The sequence below is a fragment of the Egretta garzetta genome, unplaced genomic scaffold, assembly GCF_000687185.1.
Source record: "Egretta garzetta isolate BGI_Z169 unplaced genomic scaffold, ASM68718v1 scaffold453, whole genome shotgun sequence".
NCBI classification, from domain to species: domain Eukaryota; kingdom Metazoa; phylum Chordata; class Aves; order Pelecaniformes; family Ardeidae; genus Egretta; species Egretta garzetta.
The window spans coordinates 825920-832823 of record NW_009259175.1 but is presented as its reverse complement, the minus strand read 5'-3'; positions in this window follow the sequence as shown (position 1 = coordinate 832823).

Below are 6904 nucleotides of genomic sequence, written 5' to 3'. Positions count from 1 at the left end.
AGTGTTATACTCTGACCATGTAAGTATAAGAATTGCAAATTAAAGTAAGGCAAGTGAGAAGAACATCATGAACAACAGAGTGATTCATGTAAGTTACAACCTATATATCCAGGCACAGTGGTTTGCAGTCATTTTTATCACATGCTTTATTCTGGTTTTGGACTTATTTTATAAAGTCAACCACCCCTGTGTGTTTTTGTTTGTATGTATTTTTGTTAAGCTACTCATCAGCATTTCCTTCACATGAGGAGATATTGCAAGGAATCAGTTAATTTCTGGGATTTATTTATTCATTTATTTGTAAGAGTACTTATATGGGCAGATCTTCTTGGTGATGATGAAGAAACTTACTCAATCCCTGTGGAGCATTGAAAGGATGTTTCTTCCATCTACAAAAGTCTGCCAAAACACAGAGTGTTTTTGATTGTTCAGGTTTTTGACTGTCAGCTCACTCACTCCTGACCACTGTTCTTCTTAGCATTCCCCTTTCCCTCACCTTGTTAATAGCCCATGCATATTATTGATTTTTTATTTGTCCTGTCCTGCTTTAGAATGAATTTTTCACAATGAGAAATATGACAATTCTATTTGTTCGCAGTGCAGGTTTACATCATTTGCTTATTTAAATGTGTTGCTATCACTTATGAACATTACAAAGATATTTTCTTTTTTTCCCCTCCCCTCTTTTCTCTCATTCTAATTAATATTTCAATACCTGCCTCTCATTGTATAGCAATGACTATAATTCCTCCTCTTTCTTCTCATGAAATAGAGTAGGAAACTGTGGAGAAGAGTTTGTATAAATTGAAATGTAAAATAGCTGGCATTAAAAATGTACTGCATCGCAATGCCCCTTCAGTCATGCGGTATGCCATTTCAGTTTACAGTAGCTCAGGCTGTTTGGATGAGATGAAAGGAGCTGAAATGGTGAAAATAAGTGGTTCCATCTTGCCTGCAGTGAAAATATGATGATAATCAGATTACAGTCTTCCGCATCAGCATGGCTAATTAATTTTTATACTCTCTGAATGCAATAGTTTATCCAAAATAAAGATAGAGAGAAACAAAGTTAACCCTTCTTAGGGTTTGTTTACGCAGGAACATTCAGAAATATTGAAGAAAACTGATGGAGATCATGAAGTCAATGCCAATGTTCTAAAGATTATTCTCCAGTTAATTAAAACCATTTTACTCTTCAATGAAGGAGTTTGTACAGGGATTTAATGTACATTAAAGATGAGAACAGAATTTACACCCTTAATGTGTTTGCCTTACTGTTTTGAATATTGAACCTACAGTCTGTAAAATATAAGTGAGCGAGTACCAGTAGTGGAATATCTAATGTAAAACTTCATTTTTATATTTAGGGAAAACCCTTACTGAGATATTATTTGATTATAGAGTTGAGTAGAAAATTCTTGTGAGCCTCAAGCTTCAGTGAGATCATAAAGGAATACAAACAAATCTGTCCTTAAGCCCCAACTTGCAAGGAGTAGGATGTTGGTCATAGCATTTATCTATGGTAACATATATTCATTAATAGACATTTTCCAGTATTTAAGAATGTTCATATGGGACCCTACCAAAAGGCAGTTTAACCCAATATCCTATCATAGAGGACAATAAAAAAGGGATGGCTAGGAAAAGTTATATGAAGAGTGAAAGCAGAAATAACAAGTATATTGCATTTCCCCCGATGATCTCTCAGACTCCAAATTCTTTTAGATCAAGCCAAATATCATTCCTGTGCAATTACTGACCCTCAGTGGGTTTTCTTTCATGGATCTCTCCAGTCTTCCACTGAAAATATTTAACTTGTGTAAATGTTTAAAAGGATGCTGTCCTTCATTTAGATTCTACAGCTAAACACAGAACAAACAATTGTAGATTTCCATACACATAGGAAAAGCAGATATATAGACTCAGTATATGGACCTTTTTTTTTTTTTTTTCTTTTATTTCAAATTATTTTCCAGCAAAGTCTGGAGTACATGGATCTTTGGTTTTATTGAAATCCACAAAAATGAGAAACCAAGGAACATTTTTGTTGTTTATAGCATATTGGAGTATTTAGAAAGACTTGGTAACACTTCCATTGTTCAGTGTCTTAGCATTAGTAGTACAACAAATTCCAAAACATATATTCTTTAAAGATGTAATAGTTTTAAAAATATGATTTTTACTTGCAACCAGTTTGCATCAGAGAGTTTCTACCATATGGCAGAGAAAGAATATGAAACCATATGCATCCAGCACTGGGACTGTGTTCCTGAGAAAAACCAGTCTGCTATTTTTATTCTGGCCAGCAGGTGTCAATACCCCAAAGTGAAGAAGTGCCCAGCAGCCAGATACAGTCAGAAAGAGCGAGGCTGGAACAGGGATTATATGTATTTTGGATATCTTACTTTGAAAGCTGACTTTGTGAAGTTCTTCTGTGCTTCATCACTATCAGGAAGGAAGCCATCTTCTGAGGGGAAAGGGGGAAGGGAAATTAAGCAACCCTTCCATCTAGAAAGGAGGTAGCTTTTAGTTTCTTGTCCTACTGATCCTAGTAATAGTATTTTTATTCCTCATCCCCAGAACTCCAAAGCTCTGTGGTGTCTGACTTCAGCCTTCAAGCCTCTGTGCTCCCTAGTCAGTCTGGCCGAATCTACCCAAACACCAGAAAAGTGGCTAAGAGTGGGCTACTTGGCTGTTTTAATCAGTGCAAGGGACCCTAATCAAAGCAGATGAAGTGCTATTGCATCCTATCTATTTTTCTCGTAAAGGTCCTATTCTAATACATATTAATGGATGCTTTTGTATTTAAGATCATAACGCCTGTCAGCAGCTAAAGTGAAAAAATCTTAAGTGAAATTTGTTTTCAACACAAATTTCAACATTTACATTATCGTAAGTAATGTTTTTTTGGACCCATTTTAGACTTCCTTGAAACAGAAACTTTTAATGTTTTTTGTAGTTACATGACACATCCTCCTTAGATTAGGCTTTGGAACTTTTTCAATTAATAGTAAAAATATCCATCTTTCCATATTATTATACATTAATCATTGTGGGTACAGAATGGGTAGCTCTTAGGAAGGGTATGTGATTCCTTGGGATGTTTCAGCCTTTTTTTACTGATTTCCACAGAAGTCGTGCCTACAGGTTGTATTGCACTGTTTTAAACACTGCATAACCATAATAATGAAATAGTCATAAACATTGCATTCTTTTAATGTTTTTTTGTTTTGGTTTTTTTTTTTTACTTTTACATAGATTCTCAAGGTAGGATATTTTACCTTTCAACAGTTTTTTTGATCTCTGCTAATAAGCAAAGTCTTGTTAAAAACTGGCATAGTTTAGGCAAATATAAAATTTATCATAACGCGCCCACAGTCTTGGTCTCTACCTACCGCTCAGGATGAAATCCTGGCTGAAACTGAATGTTTTGAGCTATTGAAATTCTGGCCTTAACTTCCCACCAGCTGCTATTTTACAGTGAGATGGTAAGAGCTAGGAATTTACATACTCCATTTTTAATTTAATCAAATGTTGTCAGCCAGCATCACATGTTAGATACTATTTCCATCAGAAGGAACTTAAAAACCAACAACCTGAAAGATTAAAAACCTCTGCCTCTTGAAGATAATAATCTTAGTGAATTTTAACAGATTGCTTTAGCAGATGGAGATGTGATATTCACTACAGTAAATTACATTAACATGCTCTCAGACAGAGATGTCACATTTGCCACAGTAATTTACATTACCATGATTTGAGACAGATTTGATTCCCCAAAAAGAATTAGAAATAACATTTTATCAATTCACTTTGCCTTGTCACTTCCTCAGATATTTGTCAGTCTGGAGTGGGACATGTTTTTTACCAATGGGTGCCATGGTGAACAGGACAGAAATATTGTTTTGCTGTGACCATCTATAAACAATATGATGTACAGGATCCTGAATGGTACCACACCAACACCATATACCAAGACATAAAGAAAATAAATCCCAAATATTGGTACAGAGTAGTGGAAAAAGATTTTTATTTTTTTTTTAATTCTGTGTAATAGATTAATTTGACTCCCGAACATGGTATCTGCACTTTTGTGTGTCTGTATAACCTTCTACCACTGCCCCTAGGAGATCTTGTCACCCACTTGAATAGGTCAATGGAAACCACTCTGAAAAGGAATTTAACCATCTGTACTGTGTGTTATCGTCTTCAGCCAGAGGACTGTGTGGTGCAACTTAGCCGTCGCCCCCTGTTGTGCAGGGGATTTGGGCAACATGTTTATGATGGCATCTGCTATATTACTTGAAAGAAAGTATGCCTGCATCTCTGTGTACTGTATAAAATAAATAATGGTCCCAAGAAGTCCTTAATCTAGTCCTAAAATCAGAACAGAAAATACAGAATCTATAAGCAACAAACATGCCTAATAAAGATGCATTGGGAGAAAATTAAGCAGCTGTCCGAAGTTTTACGGAGAGGCTTTCAAGTTCTGCTTCTCTAATTACTGGATTTCTGAATAACACAAGCAAGAGATTCCATGCTATGGAGCTTCAAAGGGATTTTTATGGTTAGAGGGTTAGTGGCCAGTCTTGGGGAAAATGTTTCAGGAATATTTCAGGAGAGTATCTTGAGGCTGTGGTGAGACAATTTCAAGTGATTGTCTCTATGATTTGACTCAAAATAGATTTAAGCGATGACCAGAAAACTTTGGGGGACATTTCTCTGGACTATGAAGCTTTAAAGTCTTAAATCTAAACCTGCTTGGAGCAGCTAAAGATATGTTTCCTCAATGAGGCAATCCTGTATTAAATAAAAGCCTATATGCAGCACTTCTATGTATCTTTTAGAAAAGCTGTTGCTGTACATTGAAGGATAGTGAATAATAGGCCAGTTGGAGAGAGAGAGTGTTTTAATGCAGGACTTCACGAAAGTCCTACTGACCCTCCGAAATATTGCCAAAAAGGTGTGTGGTGGCACATGGTGAGGTTTGTCTGGTTTTTTTGTCTTTAACCTAGGCATTCATGCCTGAACTCTTAAATTTGGAGATTATAATGCTACACAGTTGTAAATCAGAATAAGGCAGGATTAAGACTGATTTTTAATTATTCAGAGTGTATTACAGGTTTATGGCTAATTTTGCCATGATTCAAGTTTGTAGCATCTGCAGAGGAGACTGCAGCTTACAGCTTCCTTATCTCAATTATAAAGAAAGTACTGAATCAGATGGCATTCCAAGAGGAGCCTCCTTCCAAATTATATGAATTCCACCTTGGAGAAGGGACTGATGATTCTGCCTTGTCCACAGAGCTCCTTTTGATAGTAGGCCAGCCACTAAACCCAGTCTTATCCTTTTGATCCCCAAATGCCCGATGCTTTGTTTGCTGGGGGCCTGACTGAAGGTCTTGAGTTCCAGTTTGCAGAATTTTGTAACTCTCTGATGGCTGCAGACTGAGCAAGTCAATGCTCAGTGAGGCTGTTAAGAGGTGAGTCAAGTATTTAGTGCCTCAAACCAGGAATGAAGATTTGGGGAGCTTTGGCTGGGATATCTCATTGCCTGCTCTATTTTCAAAATGGGGATTATCAAACACCTGTTAGAAGGAAGAGCATCACGGGATGACTGTAAGAATTTAATCATCCTTTTCAGAGCAAGAGTTTTAAGGTTAGCAAAATAAAAATTGCTAGAAAAAAAAAGTCAGCTATGACAAAACAAGGCATGGTATATATGTTCATTCAGTTAATACTGTCCTTTTTGGAATGAATGAGACAAATGTCCTGAGGACCAAGAGGTCTTATCGCCGTACACAGGGAAGCTTATCAAGATCTTATGAGCAACTTTAATTCTGTCATTTCCTTATTTTAGAGTAATTTAATGTACTTTTTTAGTCTTAATTTTTTTTCTGAAGGGAGTCGGGTTGCTATTTACAAGCAGTTTAGTGGACTTTTTGCAAGAAATGCGGTAGCAGTGGTTGTTTGTTTTGTTCTGTTTTTGCAAGAAATGCGGTAGCAGTGGTTGTTTGACTGCCTAATTTCACAGAAATTTGGCATGATTAGGATATGTTCCCTGTTCAATAATGCAATTCTGGCTGTTTGTATCATCTGCAGAGATTTAGATCACTTGATCCTGGCATTTGATCTAATCATCCTTTAGGAATACAGACGAGTTGCAGCACTGATCTCGTGTTGTAAATGAAAGACAGGTCTTTATTTTTGGCTACAAGCCCCTTTAACGCATTGGGTTTTTTTAGAATATGAAAGTAGGTTATACTCTTCTTGCACACAAAGCCAAAGTCCTTCTAGGCATTTTAGCTGTATGGTCTACTTCCACTGACTGGTCTTTTTTTCAATAAGGGTTTTGCTAGTTGCTCATAAAGTTCAGGCATTGCTCATTGCTGTGCTTTCTCAGTCTCATTCCCAGTTTTCCCAAAGCCTTCTCAGAGCTTGCAAGAGTTTAGAGCAGTCTGGCTCCTATTGCAGTGTGAAAAGCTCCTACACACTACAGTGTGACTGCTGAAGCCAGGTAAGGTGTTGCCTACACTGGAAATTTATACCCATTTAAGATTGGTGCAGTAAGTAAACCAGTCCACTCCCTCATCTCCATTCTTCTTCCCCTATTATAGGCATATAATTATATGCAAGATATACACAGTGACACAGGCCCATATGCTGTTCAGTAAAGCATTATACTTATAACTGAAAGATACAGAAATTATTGTACCAGTAAAATCTTAATTGGGGTGTGTGTGTGTGTGTTTGTGTCAAAGCTTGTCTAAGAAGAATTGATTTGCATACTAACATCTCACCAGAAATGGCTGCAAAGTGCGTACCATCTAAGGGAAACTTCTAAAACACCCTTTCTGCATGCTCCCTTCCCACTCAGACTGCGGGGGGCGGGGGGGTGGGGTGG